The following is a 15,974-nucleotide window of genomic DNA, read 5'->3' on the forward strand; positions in this document are numbered from 1 at the left end:
ATCTAAAATCAACCTCACCCAAGAAGCCTAAATCTTCAGTGTATTTTTGATTGTTCCTTCTTCCTAGAGAAAGCGCACCGGATGTAGAGGTATGTGTTGTGTGTATATGCTGGTGAACTGTCTATGTCAGATTAATTGAAGTGCCTTGCATTCAATTAGGTTACGGAGTACGGAAAGATCTCCTTGTTTGTCACATGTTGGTCGTGGTACTCCGTTTAAGAGGTACTCATGTGTACCATATGTGTGCCCCATCCTTAAACGGCAAAGAGCAACTTCTACAGACCAGTGTAGTTTTTCGGTTATGTGTCTACCTATTTGTGGCTTAAATGCAGGAAGTTTGTTTTCTGTTTGCGTGTCCCAGTGTTTCCGGCCGAGTTCCTGGAGTTTCCTTTTAATGAGTGGCTTCAGGTCACAGTAACGTACTGAAAGAATTGCCACATTTCTTCGAAGAGCATCAACAGCTGTCTGCATATCAGCAGCCTTATTTCTGCTATTCTACAATGACCATGGACCCAGCAGACTGTAATTTTGAGCCCCATCGATTATGCGGCCGTGATATCGTTTATGGCCGAATTGAAGACTGCGTTCTTATGCGGCTTCGTTAAATATAAGGCTATCAACACGCTGAGAGAATCAGTGTATATGACCAAGCAAACTATTTTGTCATTTATTGTGTGTTTTATTGGCAGTGCAATGGCTTGGGATTCACATGTAAAAATGCTGGTGCGAGGAGTTACGATTTTTGAAGCGCAGAAGTTTGGTCCAAGTACGGCACATGACACTGCAGAATTTGTTTTGGACGCAACTGTGTACAACTGTGCTCATTCATATTATGCTGAATACATAAAATGTGCTGGTGAATTAGGGCACTGGGTGCTTTATTTTTGTTTATGCCTGCAAAATACATCTCGCATGTTATAGTGATAGCTTCCATGGGGCTATAACACTTTGTATGTGTCTTTGAAGGAAATGTCAATGGTGAAGGCTACAGTTTTTATTGTTATTGCATAGTGCTGCGAAATGCAGGTCCGCCTAACGAACAAAGATACAGAGAATGTGTCATGACTTAGGATGTTTAGTGGGTGCTTCAAGACTGAAATTGTATTTACAGAAAATAACAAGGATGTGTAAACACGAAGGTTTTCGAATGACTACGTGTCTGATTCAACATACAGATATTTTATCGGGCTCGTACAAAAAGCACCTGTCGCCAACTGCAGGCCTAAATGAAAACAGGTTTCAGCAGTTTCAAAGCAGCTTTTGGACTGACTGATACAGTAGGCTACCATAACAAAGCCTCAATCTAACGATGCTGCTTAAAATGTTCAATAAGCAGGCTCGGTCTGTGCCATAAGACTGACATGAGAATCTTTAGAATATTTTGGTGGTTTCGTGCACTTTATTTATAATTGTTTTGTGTCAGGAATAAGGAATAAAATTTATCTACCAGCACTCCCGAAAATGTGTGGTGTTTTGCTGTCGGTATTGGCCTGTCTTCAAGATTCCCACATGGGTCTGCCCGCATGCCTCGTAGCTTAGTAAAAAGTACGCAGCATTTATTTGCATTTGCCCATCTTGAGAGGCTATTCACTTGAACTTGAAGGTTGCTCTCCCTAATGACCGTATTGCGAGATTTAAAACTAACCTGTACATCATCCACATATACCGAATGAAAGAGAGAGCGGGGTCAACAGACCATTTCGACAATGAAAAGTGAGCAACTCTAGCCACCTGTCTGAGGCACACAATTTTCTTCGAATAAACGTGGCCAAGAAAGACTGTTATTTAGCATAGTGCAACGACTCCGAATCACCAAAGGTTAAGTAGAATTCCGTAACACCTCGTAGTTTCATAGGCCTCTTATAGATCAAAGAATATAGTCATACAGTGTTGTTTATGCACGAAGGCGCCAGGTGCGCTTGCCTCAAAGGCAACATGGGCATTCGTTGTGCTTCTTCCCAACAGAATCCTGCTTAGCGCTTGTCTAATAACCGGTTATTCTGTAATAAGAAGGCGTCTGTTTATCGCTTTCTCCAGAATCTTGCATAAACAGTTGGCTAATGCAATAGGCCCGTAGCGGGGAGGTAAACAGGTACCCTTCCCTTCTTTTAGTATTGGAACTACAATACATTCTTTCCAAGATTCAGGAAGGCGTCCGGCTTGCCATATGGTATTGAATAAGAAAATGATTGTTTCTTGATTGTCTTAATAAACATGTTTTAAGATTTTGATGCGCAATTTGGTCGGCCATTTGAGCAGTTATTCTAGAGGTCGAAAGTGCAACAGCAAAGTCATTTTGAGTGAACGGGCAGTTGTAGCACATGCGATCTTTCTTTTTCGCTTAGGCTGCTGCTTTATTAAGTTTTTTTGTTTCAAGAATTGTTCATTTTTGTGAGCAGAGCTCGATACACTGTCAGTGTTGCCCAAAAGCGTTAGATGGATCTTCAAGACTGTTTCCAATTGTGCTAACATGTAGTAGGGTGTGTGTTTCTTCGTTGTAGTGCAATAATTCTTCTCCAAACTTTGTGGGTAGCACTGTGAGAGTTTATAAAAGGCAGAAATGTTTTCCAGCTATCAGTTTCCGCCTCTCGTGTAATTCGGCACCCCTTTGCCTTTGCGCGCTTGAAGGCAACCAGATTTTCAGTGGTTGGATATATTCAGAGAGCAGCACTGGCTATATTTTGTTCTTTGCGAGCTATCTTGCACGTCTCGTTCCACCAAGGCCTCCGTTTGCTGTTGTTTCTACCAGAAGTTAGGGAAATTGAGAAATGTGCCGCTTCTATTACGTGTGCAGTAATTATACCTGTCGCTTTATCAATATATAACTTTTATATGAAGGCATACGACAGTTGGGATATCTGCCCAAATTTTATCCAGTCGGCTTCCTCGTCAAGAAATCGTTATGTGTGTGTTAGAATTGTGGGGCTATCTATTGCGTTTAATGCAACCGGAGAATGGTCACTACCGTAGGGATTTGGTGTTACACTGTAATGGAAAGAGAGTTGGGGAGGCTGTTGCATGTTCGAACGCGGAGTAATTGCTGTGGGTTGTGTTGTAAAAAGTGGGACGTTTTTTTTGTGATTATACAGTTGCCAGAGGAGAACAAGAATTTTTCTATAGGTCTTCCTCGTGTATCGGCACTTGCAGAATCCCAGAGTTGATGATGAGCAATAAAATCACCCATCAGTATGAAAGGCTACTGGAGTTGGTCAACTAAAGTTTCAAATTCATTAGCCTGGAGATGGTAATTTGGGGGTATAAATTGCCACGACTGTAAGGTTGATACCGCTCTCAGCAGAATCCCATTAACGATTCCGATAATGCATCAAAGAAGAAGAAGAAGGTTTCAGGCCGCTCGGGGACCAAAGAAAGAAGAGGAGAAAGAAGAAGAAACTGAATTAGACTGGCTTGCTGTCGGGCACAAGTTCGCCTTTTTAGAATAAACTTACTCTTTATACATGGTGCAAACCTCAACGTGTCAGTTCACCGTTGCATAAGTGGTGCTGGGTACATGATATCCTAATCATCAAGGCCTGTTCCCATCGAAGTGTCGCCTGTTCACGAGTGGACCAGCCGTCGCCTACTCGGCCTGCCGGTGGAATGCGGCCTCCTCCCTGATCGGGCAACCAAGATGACAGGACGCAACGCCGGCGCTGTGAAGGCGAACTTGACTGACGCCCCTCTCCAGTGCGTGCTGCCACAGCCGCGTACACCAGAAGTCTTCTATGGCGAACCAGTTTGAACGAGTCGCCCCGTTCAGCGGCTGGGGCAATGACTGTAAACGCCGACAGGTGTACAACTCTCTTGAGGAAGGGCGCGAACGTTGTTCGAGAACCATGAATTCCCATTTTCGTCGTGGGGGGAGTTTCGTCAGCGCTTACTAGCGACTTTTGCCTGCAGCGACCGCAAGGAAAAGGCTGAAGCTGCCCTTCAAGGCAGATATCAGAGCCCGAACGAGAGCGTCACCATGTACGCCGAGGATATGACCCGTCTTTTTGGCGTGCAGATCTTGCAAAGACAGAAGACAGGAAGGTCCGGCACCTCATGCGCGGCGTAAGGCAAGACATATTCGCCGGGCTGATACGGAGTTCCCCGAAAACGGTTGCGGAATTCGTCAGTGGGGCTGCAACAATTGAAAGGGTCCTTCACCAAGGTCCCGGCTGTAGAACCGCTAACAAGCCGTCTTGTCTTTTCTAACCGAACAGGCAAGCCCTGGGCTTTGCGGGTTCGTAAGGCAAATTGTCCGCGAGGAGGTCCAGAAACTGCTGCAGGAACCTGTGTCACCGGCTTCGGTGTCTATTGCAGGAAATGTGAGGGAGAATGTAAGGCAAGCTGTACGGTTACCGGAAAGATTCATGTGTAGCTGCAGGGTGAACGACGAGCCTCGTACGCCGCAGCCGCACAGCAATCCGCTCACAGCACCCCTGAAACAGTCGCCACCGTTGCACCGCTGTCTAGCCTGGGGGTGATACGCCGCAGCGCTCCCTACCTGACGTAAACAGGCCGTCGGAAGAATGATCTGTGGCGCACCTCTGACAACAGGCCCCTCTGCTTCCACTGTGTAGAGGAAGGGCACGTCTACCGAACCTGCCATATTCGGCGAGCTGGTCTGCGGGGATTCGCGCCCGGTGCGCCACTCCCGCGAAACTGACAGCGACCGCCGCAGATCGCGGACTACTTCGCCAAACGCCGGATAATGTATTCACTGGACTACATCACCGAACGCCGGAACACGTTTCCGCCGGACTACATCGCCGAACGCAGGAACACGTTTCAGCCATAATGCGTTCAGTCCCGGTCGCCCTCCCCGGCCCGACGTAGCTCCTCTAGCCCACAGTTCTCTTCTGGTACAGCCGTCCGACTATCCGGAAATCCTGAACGCCAGAAAAACTGAAACCAGTGACCTCCGAAGCTGAGGCCGCTGGCGTCAATGACCGCCAAGATCCTCCGTTGCAAGAACAATGACAAAAAGACGACAAACAGCCCAAGCCGAAATGTAATCCTAAGCCTATTACTTGTGATGTACTCGTGAATATCGACGGCCATGCGACGACAGCGTTGGCTGATACTGGTGCGGACAATTCTGTCATGAGCGAAAATCTGGTGTCTGCGCTAAAGAAAGTGGTCACCCCCCGGATTTCGTACCTCCAGACGACCTGTACGGCCTGTAAATCCTGCCAATCGGACTGAGTTCTGCCCCGGCAACGCTCCAACGAATGATGGATACCGTGCTCGCAGGACTGAAGTGGCAGACATGTCTCGTTTATCTAGACGACGTGGTAGTGTTTTCTAGCTTGTTTGAAGAACAGTTCACACGGTTGAAAAGCGTTGTGGAAGCGACCCGCTCTGCACAATTTACTATCAAGCCTGAAAAATGCCACCTTGGTTTCCAGGAGGTAAAATTTCTTGGACGCGTTGTGAGTGCTCAAGGAGTGCGCCCGGATCCTGAAAAAACAGCTGCTGTCAGCTCCTTCCCTATACGAACTGACCAGAAGGCTGTCCGGGGCTTCTTGGGCGATGTGATGCGATGAGGTTTTTGAGGGGGGCGGGAGAGGTAGTGAAAAGGGCCCGAAACTGTCTGGCGTGGGCTGCCGACACCTTCCTTTGTGCTTAATATAGGCGCTTTGTGGAATGGTTCGCTGAGATTGGGGAACCACTCACTCACCTTACAAAAAGTGACGTACCCTTTGTCTGGACTGAGGAACAGCATGCAGCGTTTGATGAACTGCGTAGACGCCTGCAAACCACCCCAGACTTTTCGCACTTCAACAAGACTAGCGACAACAAAATCTGGACAGACGCCAGGAACGTTGAAATTGGTGCTATCCTGGTACAGTGGTGACCCGGTATAGAGAAGGTTATAGCCTACGGAAGCCGCACGCTATCCAAAGCTGAAAGCAACTATTCAGCAACGGAAAAAGAATGCCTTACGGTGATATGGGCTATAAAAAAATTCCGAACGTACCTTTACGGCCGGCCCTTCGAACCCGTTAGCGACCACCATACCTTGTGCTTGCATGTAACCTCAGGGATCCATCCTGTATATTCGCTTGGTGGAGCTTGCGGCTACAGGATTACGACGTGACGGTTGCATACAAGTCGGAAAAACAAGCATACGGATGCCGATTGTTTGTACTGAGCTGTGATTCCAACCGACTTACATGAAATGAAAGAGGATTTCCCATTCGTAGGGTTCGTTCATACAGCCGACATGGCTCAAATACCAGCAGCAGGACGCGGATCTGAAGCTGCTCATCGAACACTTTCGCGGTCAAAACACCGCAGTACCACGAATATTTCTGCGATCTTTGCCTTCATATCTCCTGCGGGATAACGTACTGTACAAACGAAGCTACGACACCAAAGAGAAATTTCTTCTGGTTGTGCCATCTGCTCTTCGAGGAGACATTTTCAAGCCTATTATGACGAGCCTTCCACCGGACGTCAGGGGGTTAGTCGCGCATTCGCACGGATCCATGCAAAGTACTACTGGCCAAACCTGCTTCGGTCAGTACGACAGTGTGTGAAGACTTGCCGTGATTGTCAGCGCCGGAAGAAACCTCCCGTCAGGCCTCCAGGACTCCTTAAACCACTTGATCCTCCCGATGCACCGTTCCGCAGGTTGAGATGAATTTATTTGGCCATTTCCCATTATAGGCGTCGGCGAACAAGTGGATCATTCTTGCCACTGATCACCGAGACCAAGATTATGTTATCCCGAGACCAAGGCCCTTCCCAACGGCACCGCCTCGGAAGTCGCGAAATTCTTTCCTGGATGCATTGTTCTGCGCCATGGAGCACCTACGATTATTATTACCGACAGGGACACTTCCTGTACAGCAACCTGCCTGCAGAATATCTTACGATTAATACACAGGACCAATCGAAAATGCACTAGCTACCACCCCCAAACGAAAGGCCTCGCAGAACGGCTTAGCATAACATTTGCGGACATGCTGTCCATGTACGTCAATCTGGAGAACATGACCTGGGACGGAATTCTGCTGTATCCCACATTTGCCTAAATACCGCCGTGCGAGAAACCACTCGAAGTACACCATTTGAACTTGTTTACGGGCGCTCTGTGGCGACAACCCTAGACGCAATGTTGCCGGTTGCCCACGACTACACAACCAGCACGGATGTGGAAGTATTTAGGCAACGTTCCGAAGAATCACGCAAGCTCGCACGTGTACGCATTCGAAAGCAACATGAGGTGGACTTTGAAAGATACAAAAAGGGCCGCCGTCACGTCGAGTATTGACCCGGTGACCTTATGTGCGTCTGGACACCGATCCGCCGCCGAGGACATTCAGAAAAGGTGCTTCCCAGATACTTCGGACCGTATCGTGTTATTCGCCGTCCGTCAGACATCAATTACGAGGTTTTACACGATGGCACCAAACACGTTCTTCCCGCAGCTGGACTGCCCCGGAAGTTGTGCACATGGTGCGCATTCAGCCGTACTACACCTGAAAGTGCGACCCCCAAGAATGACGCAGCACTGCACGCCCGACTACATCCCACCACAGTAAGCCGCCGGCATGAGTGACTGCTTCTCCTTTCTTTTGCTGTTGCCCAATCGCTATGGCATCAGGTCGAGGCCACCTTGGAGGGGGAAGAGAGGGCAATGCCACGACTAAGGTTGATTCCGCTCTCAGGGGAATTCTATTAGGAATTTTTATAATGCACCAAAGAAGAAGAAAAAGTTTCCGGCCGCTTGGGGGCCGAGCACAGAAGTCAAGAAAGAAGTCGAAGCTGACTTGGACTGGCTCGCTGTGAGGCACAAGTTCGCTTTTTTAGAAAAAAATACCTGCACCTCCCCGAGGTGGATTGTGAGGATGCAGAGCGTAACGGACTGACTGGCGCTGTTTGAAGGTGCGCTAGACAGTTCGTTGGCGTCCATTCACACATCGAGACGGCGCTGCGCAAATCAACCGAAGAAGCAATTGATCCAGCGGCGCACGCACGGGGTATATAAAGCAACTGCCGTGGAGAGGAGGATGAGAGAGAGTCGCGCATGCGCGCTTATCGCACAGCTTGCGGATGAGACGCGGAGAGAAAGCGCGTAGCGCACAGACAGCGTGGGGAGGAGGAGGGGAGAGGAGGGTACAAGCGCGCGGTAGCAGCTGCCGTGGAGAGGAGGAGGAGAGAGAGGCGCGCATGCGCGCTATCACACAGCTGGCGGGGTGAAGACACGGAGGGAGAAGCGCGTCGGCGCACAGACGGCGCGGAGAGGAGAAGGGGAGAGGAGGGTACGAGCTCGCGTTATCGCACAGCTGGCGGGTGCGGACGGACGGCGCACACCGACGACGCGTGACAGGCCGCCGCTATAAGATGCTCTGCATCTAAAACTCTCTTTCCACCTCGTACAACCCTCAACCTGTGTTCACGGTTACAATATAAAGAACAAACAGTTATTAGCTTATGAAAGGTAAACGCCCTCATGGCAATTGCTCAGAGGTTACTTGGCAGGCTTATTTGATGGCACGCAATCGACTTTTGGACAACTAATGCAACACTACCACAGGAGTGAGTGCCGCCATCTCCATCCTTTCTTAAATACCATGTACTGTGTCAGACATTATGTGTGTTTTGCGTTCAGATGTGTTCCTTGGCGACAAATTACATCTGGCTTGTCCTTTGAAAATATTACTTAATTATCAAGATTTTTCAACAGGCCCCCGTATTTCCACTGCACAATATTTTGGAAGATTGATTTCGTTTTAGTGAAGATTGTTATTGTTTGCTTACTTCACTTTTGTTCAGGTGTCGAACCGAAACCGAACGGAACCGAAACCCGGAACTGAACCGACATTTTTTCGGAACTGAACCCGAACCCGAACCCTTAATTTTTGAGCACGCTGAATACGAACCGGAACCGAAAAAACAAATACGGTTACCTGTTCACGCCGAAACGGTGCGACCCTCCGTTGTTGATATTGCGCAGTCAATGCAATAGAGGCCTTTTTATTCTTTAACGTACTATCAACTTCGTACCCGCTCGCGCACTTTCCCCCCAGACAATTCAAAACTATCACGCTCGAAGTAACAACAGGGGAAATGAATGAGCGCTAATATAGCAATGGTCTGTTGCTGCTGGAAGCGCGAGCGTAGTGCAAGCTGACCATACGAAATTTCATTCTTGGCTGTTTGCAGGGGATGTAAAACGACTTTGCCCTTCCCTACTGCGACCTTATTGGAGCAATCAGTCTGCAGGTGTGCTCCACTGCGCAACAGCGACAGCCCGCATCCGATGTGTGCAAACGTATTGCATTTCGTAGTTTTTTAAAGGTCCGACACCTGCAAATTGTTAATATTTGACAAATGTGACCGCAGGAGCCTGTCAGTGGCTAAGCCGTTGGCTGCTGATGTAGTTTTTTCTCTTTCATATCTGCTTTACTTTCAAAGGTGAACTTGTACTCACTGCCTAACTCGCTACATTGCTTCTACTGCTATTAGTTCCGGAGGGGAGCACTGCTGTGTACAAGTTAAAGAGCGTTTATCCAAAAAAGTCCCATCTCATGCTCCGCGCGCAAAATTTCCCTTTCATTTTGTGACAGCTTCATCTGTTATAAGATTCTGCAATGTTCCATGGCCGAGGATAATGGCCGAGGATAACGCGGTACGATGACACACTGATGATATGCAGACATTCGGTTAAGCCATCACAAAAGGAATTCCAGTGGTTGGAGAAATAATGCGATCACTCAGCGTCAACTAAAGCTTTCTTTTAACAAACGTGCGGATAACACTACCGATAACTTGAGAGCTAACAAATTATTCAGGGTGACCAAATAATCTAATTCATTTTTAGTATTTAGGTGCCTTTTGAAGGATTTTTCTGTTTTGTTACAAATATAATAATTTGGCCCCATTGGCATTAGGCGCTGGTATTTGAACGCGCCCCTGGGCATGCCCAATTTAAGGCTCAATTGTTAGGGTCATGGGCGCTTTCATAGCGACGACTGCGATTTCAACAATATAAAAAGGGCAGAAAAGACATCCCACCGTCATATCTCTTGGCGGTTTCTTCATGAATAGTCGCTAGGACCACATAAAATCTGGGCGAGAGAGCAGATGGTAAATCGGCACCACTTCATCTGTTTTTTTAAATCTCGTAATTGTTTAAAGTTTGCTTTGCAATTACACCACAGCCCTTGGGAACAGTGGCATTTGGAATTTTTGTATGTATTTTGATCTGAATGTTGTTTTAATCTACTCAATTCTTTTTCTACTTTTAGTGATAAATAAATTCATCGAACTGGTTCGCCAACCTGTTCAAGCTCACGAACCAGTTCTCGAACCGGTTCGGTATGGGATTTGTTGTACCGGGACTGAATCGGAATGAAATATTATTGCCTGAACCAGAACCGTAACCGAACTGTTATCTTTTTTTTTGTTCGACACTCTAGATTTGTCATCTGTTGCCTGGTGGACCTGTTACGCTTGTTATTTGTTTTCTACACTCACCTCAGGGGCGCCGCTCGCTCGACAACTCTGCTGCCACCGGCGATGGCGTTACGTCCATTTCCTCAACGGGCGCCCCATGCGCAGGTAATTGGTCAGGCTCTTTCGAGCGTGCTCCCAAAGGGTTGCTGTCTTTGTTGGCCACGCGTTGGAGGCGCAGAACGCGGCACGGTGATCGTGGAGTGTGGAGATGGCCCCCGTTTCATGTTCCTCAACCTCACGGAAACACACGCAGTGTGATGACGTTTCGGGCTGCCGAAGGCAGCACATTGTGGGCCGAGGTTGGGACCAACTCAGCACTGCTGTAGATGGGTCGCCACCGACACCAGACGCGGCTCGGCCCCCCGGCGAGCCTTCTTGGCATACATAGAAGAAAACATGGCATATTTTCTCCGCTTCCTGGTAGGTGATGCTTTGCGTTACCTTGAGGATGGTTATTCGATTTTTTCGCTTTGACATTTTTACATATTCCTAAATAGGCAGCGTGCGTTTGTTCACAGTTCGAACATTTCAGCTGATCGGTTGTAGAGTTTTCGGACAGGTGATCGTGCGCTGCACACTTGCAACACGTCAGACGTCCGCGGCAAGAGGTTGCACTGTGCCCATACCCATGGCACTTGAAGCATCGGCGTGGGTTGGGGATGTGTGGCCGGACTTTGCAAAGCAATAGTCCTGCAGTACCTGACTGAGGAGGAGTGCGCCGATGAAAAGTTAGTATCATATGCTTCGTGGGTATTTAATTCCCATTCCGCCTTATCATTATTCTCCTGACTGCAGTAAAAGCTTCGTTACGTATGACATCTACGATGTCAGAATCTGTTTCTTTCAATAGGTCGGGTTCAGAAAGTACACCTTGCGAGTTGTTTAACGTTCGGTGTGGAGTGACAGAGACGTTGACATCATGTGTGTCAGTCTTGCTCAATATTTTAGTGGATTGTTCTTTACTTTGCACTTCAACGAGTGTCACCTGATGTCATCTTCTTCACCTTGTAGCTTACGTCACCTGCACTCTCTAAGAACTTAGCTACCAAAAATACTGATTTACTGGTGATGGTGCATCTTTCTCAACATGACTGTATTAGCAGAAAACGAGGGTAGTTGTCAGGTTTTCTAAACAATTGAGCAGAAAGTGGTGGGAAAGCAATTACTTCGGTTCGAGCCCTCTTCAGGTTCTTGATCGTTTGGTTGGGGGTTTAGAATACACCATACGCTATAATATACTACAGAGAACTGGGGTACTTTCTTCTCGAGCTTTACCTTGTTAGCTAGAGAGGTCCCAAAGCTCTCTTCCTGTTAAACATATATGGAGCCCATGCGCCGGATCTTGACCTGGGCTCTTACGGCCACCGTTTGAGGATTCTACCTGTTGAAGAAACGGAAGCGGGGGACCGCTGGACGTGAATGATCTCTGTAATGGTGGAATGGAACTATACAATGATGGTGGTAGCACTATTTGAAGGCAGATGCTAATGGCCACCTCTTCTTCGTTTTTGATATTTTCTACATCCTCTGGGCCGCGCAATAAATGGAGGAGCATATCTAACATAACGCGAACAGTTCACTTGTCAGCAGTCAGCCATGGCCTCTGTCCTTGAAGTAGACAACAGCCCGCAGTTTAGTGCAAGGTCATGTGAGTGGTCCATTGTGATACCGATGTCTTGTCCGTATTAGCCGCATCAGGGTATTCTATGCTTATGCTTCCAACGATGCTTTGAGCATATGTGGAAACGGCGTTTTGATGAATCCGAGCAGGATAAGTAGCCCATCTGGACCGTATTCCGACTTTGTAGTGCCCGTCCAAACTTCCTGTGGCATGAGCGCGGGTTTTCCGGCCATGTGCTAGAAAAATTCAGGTATAGGCTAGATCCTTTTACGTGTTTACCAACTTTTCTACGTAGGGCTCGTCCTTTCTTCTGTGTCTTTCGGATCAATTAGTAGGTTGTCATGCATTTAGGTGGATCCTTATTTAGGACACGCGAATATGCTTGTCGTAGGTCATTCCTTCTTTGCTGTTTTCCCCGTCTTCGGTTTGGGGTCGAGGCTATCGATCCTCAACTTTGGCCTCGACGAACAGAATCAATTGACTACTAGTGCTACTGCGATGTCGACAGAAATTTGAATGCTTGGTGGATGAGTCTGGGGCTGCGTGGATGTGTCGGCCCTTAAGGGGGGGCTTGTGGTGAACACTTTCTGCTTGCAGTCCTTCTTGAGGTTGTTCGTGGCGCATTGTGCCTATCGTTGCCTCATGAACACTACGCAAAGCAGAAGCCTTTTCAGGTGCACCTATGTCGATACTCCGGAGACAAATTGGCAAAAGTTGATTTTTGGTACTGAAATCGTCTGAAGCAGAAACAGAAGCGGATGTCTCGTCAGGTTATGCATTATTCCTTGTTTATATGAAGCACTTCATTGCGTTACTGGTGTCACCTGATGATCTTCTTTGAAGGGTGTCAACAAATCACTCTTTTTGTTGACAGAGTCAGTGCTCTGCACGGCCGAGTCATTGTTGTCAGAGATGCATACCTGTGTTTCCGGTGATATTGTAACAATGTTATTGTGGGAATGGTTTTGCAACTCTGGAAACAATGTGTTCATTCTAAATTTGGTTAACCAGATGGAATCTTTGAATTCGTATGAGATTTCATATCCTGCCGTAAAATATTCCAAGTCAACAAGTTCTTCAATATTGCTGTCAAGCTTCTTTAAAATATCATGCGTTTTGAGTAGGCTTTTTCTTAAGACAATGAGCTCACAGATTGACGGTGACTCGGCGCTCATCTCAGTTTTGATGTCGTCAATCAGTGTGGTTACCTTCTACCGGATGAGGCTTCGTCTTTGGCAAAGGGCGTCCAGGTCCGTTCTCGACGTCGTTTACGTCTACGTGGTCGTAGGGAAGGATCACGGTCGGTGCAAGGTCGAAGCCATTGTCGTTGACTTTCAGTTTCCGCGAGGCGTCCGCCAAGAATCGGTACAAGTTGTTGAGCCTCAATTCCTTGGGTTTTCTTCGCAGACGCTTGCGGTCGATGGTCAGGAGCCGTAGATCTATCGCAGCCGTCTCACTCACGTCATCGTTGATAGCGCTCCGCACACACCGTTCTTAAACTGTGTAGATCTCATCCTGGTCACGGCGACATTTTGTTGAAGAAACGGAAGCGGGAGACCGCGTGATGTTAGTGATCTCTTTAATGGTGGAATAGAACTATACGATGATAGTGATAGCACTGTTTGAAGGCAGATGCTAATTGTCACTACTTCTTTGTTTCTGGTATTTTCTACACTACCCTTCCCTTTACTACAGATCACCACAGTTGGTTCCCGCTCACGTTTGGGGGTTCGGGGTCCTCGGTGTCACCAATAACATCACCATGATTTTTCCCGGCGGCGCCGTGCGGTGGGACGTAACAAATGATCACTCCTGGAAATCGGTTACCAATATTACTCGTTAAAGAAAATGAGAACAGGTTGTTGCAGTGGAATCGCCCGTGTAGAGATTTTATGTCGCGTGTTACGTGGGAAAGCTACGATAGGGCATCCGGTGGGGTGTGTTTACGGGCGGTAACCCGTGCTTTGGAAAAGCACTACATCGCAAGGTGCCTCGGCTGTTGCAGTGATGTCATAGGTATAATGAATGTCCTATAAACGGGTATTTACTGGTTGATGGCCTCATAGTTCACTTCAAAGCTTTTCTAAATACACCATCGGGGACAGGCGCGCGTTCTGACTATATTGCGATTCGTTTACGCGCTTCCGTGGCCCATATTCTAATAGCACGTTAAAGTCACTTAGAGGTTTCGCAAAGTTTAGCGGTCTCCCCACAGTTTGGCTTTCTGTATTTATTAGTGGTGGCTTGCTTTGAAAGCGGTGGCGAAAGGTATCGCTAAAAATGGTTCGCTTTTATGCTCTTCCACAAACGTTTGCTGTGTATAACGACTTCGAACACTGTTTTCCCTATGGCTTACAGCAAAGCAAAATCGTGCTGTATAAAGCCTATCCTTGCTAAACTGGCGTACGTGTTCGGGTTTTTTTTTTGCCCAAGGTCACGTGGTATTTTCCGTAGTACTTAATTTTAGGATGACATTGCGCTAAACGTGCTGAAAGTGTTAATGAGTCATCGGCACCAGTTATTTCTAGATAACCAGCAATGGCCTAATGCGTTTTCTCGGGTTGCAACTTGCGTTCGAGGACTCCCACGTCTGCTGGCAGTATCACACACGTGCCAGCAAACAACTCGTTCCCTTTTACTGCGCACACTCAAAATTCATACAAAGAGCTGTAGCCATGACTTGCTTAAGAGCCGCGTTGAACAGATCCTGTTTCCATAGAGTACAATCTAGCTTTGAATGTCAGATTGAACGGCAAACGCAAGCAGGATTTCTGTCCTTTGTTCTGTCTTGTGTTTACGAGTCACTTTTGCAGGAAGTGAAGCACAAAGGAAAAAAGCAGGGCGTGCAGCAAAATGGACAAGAAGAAGGTGCACGTCATTCCTTACTGGCATCGTGTGTCACATGGCATAAAGAAGGTGGCGCACAGATACCGTGTTAATGTTGTTTTTACCGTGCCTTGCAAGCTGTCAAAGGTTTGCCCCATGATGTCAAAGAAGGCCCCGCTCCTCACAAAGAAGCACGAGACGCAGTACACTGAGTGCACGTAGAATTTTGTGTGCGAAGTCCCGATTAGTTGCAAGAAAGTTTACATCGGGCAGACTGGTTGCTGCTTCAATGAACGAGCGCGTGAGCAAAATTGGGCTGTAAAAAACAAAGGTGGAGGGCACATGTGTGACCACTGTATGCAGTGCAAATGTGTACCAACGTTGGAGCAGACAAGATTTCTGTGCAGGGCTAGCGATAGGCTTGAAAACGAAATTATGGAAGCGTGCTTAATCGAATAACCGGGTGAGGACTGCATCAGCAAATCATCTGTTGCCCTTTCAGCAACAGAGATGAAATTTCTAACAAGCGAAAACAGAGGTGAAGTTATGTTTGTATAACGCATAAATGCTGGTTGTTTTCTTTCTTCAAGTTTAGTTGGAAGTGGCGCTTTGATTGTCTTGGTTGTTTTTCTCTTCTAGTATCCGTGTTTTTTCTTGCGCCTTTAAACTCCGTGATCTAGATAACTTTCAGCACCCACTGTGTTAGACGATATCGTTAAACATTCTTGACTTGCCACGTAATTGGTAATTTTGCAAATTTCCAAGATGAACACAGTTCAGCGCAAACCGCATATATCATGTTTTCGTTCACAGGCAAAATGAAATTTGTTATGTTTGTGGGAAATCCCGACCACGGAGCAAAAATGACTGTTACAAAAAACACAGACTTCTGCTACCGTACCTGTTTGCAGTAATCTTATAAACAGTTAGCAAAAACTAAACATCAAAATGTTGATTTCATCTATTATGTCCGATATTCATGCCCGAGAAACCTCCCGTCATGGAAGACATGTTTACATGCAGCAGCGCTACTTTTTACAGTTTAGTCAAGACATCTGCCATGGATGTTGTAATC

Source organism: Haemaphysalis longicornis, unplaced genomic scaffold, assembly GCF_048455015.1.
Source record: "Haemaphysalis longicornis isolate Haplotype H1 unplaced genomic scaffold, Haemaphysalis longicornis Haplotype H1 scaffold_5, whole genome shotgun sequence".
Classification (NCBI taxonomy): Eukaryota; Metazoa; Arthropoda; class Arachnida; order Ixodida; family Ixodidae; genus Haemaphysalis; species Haemaphysalis longicornis.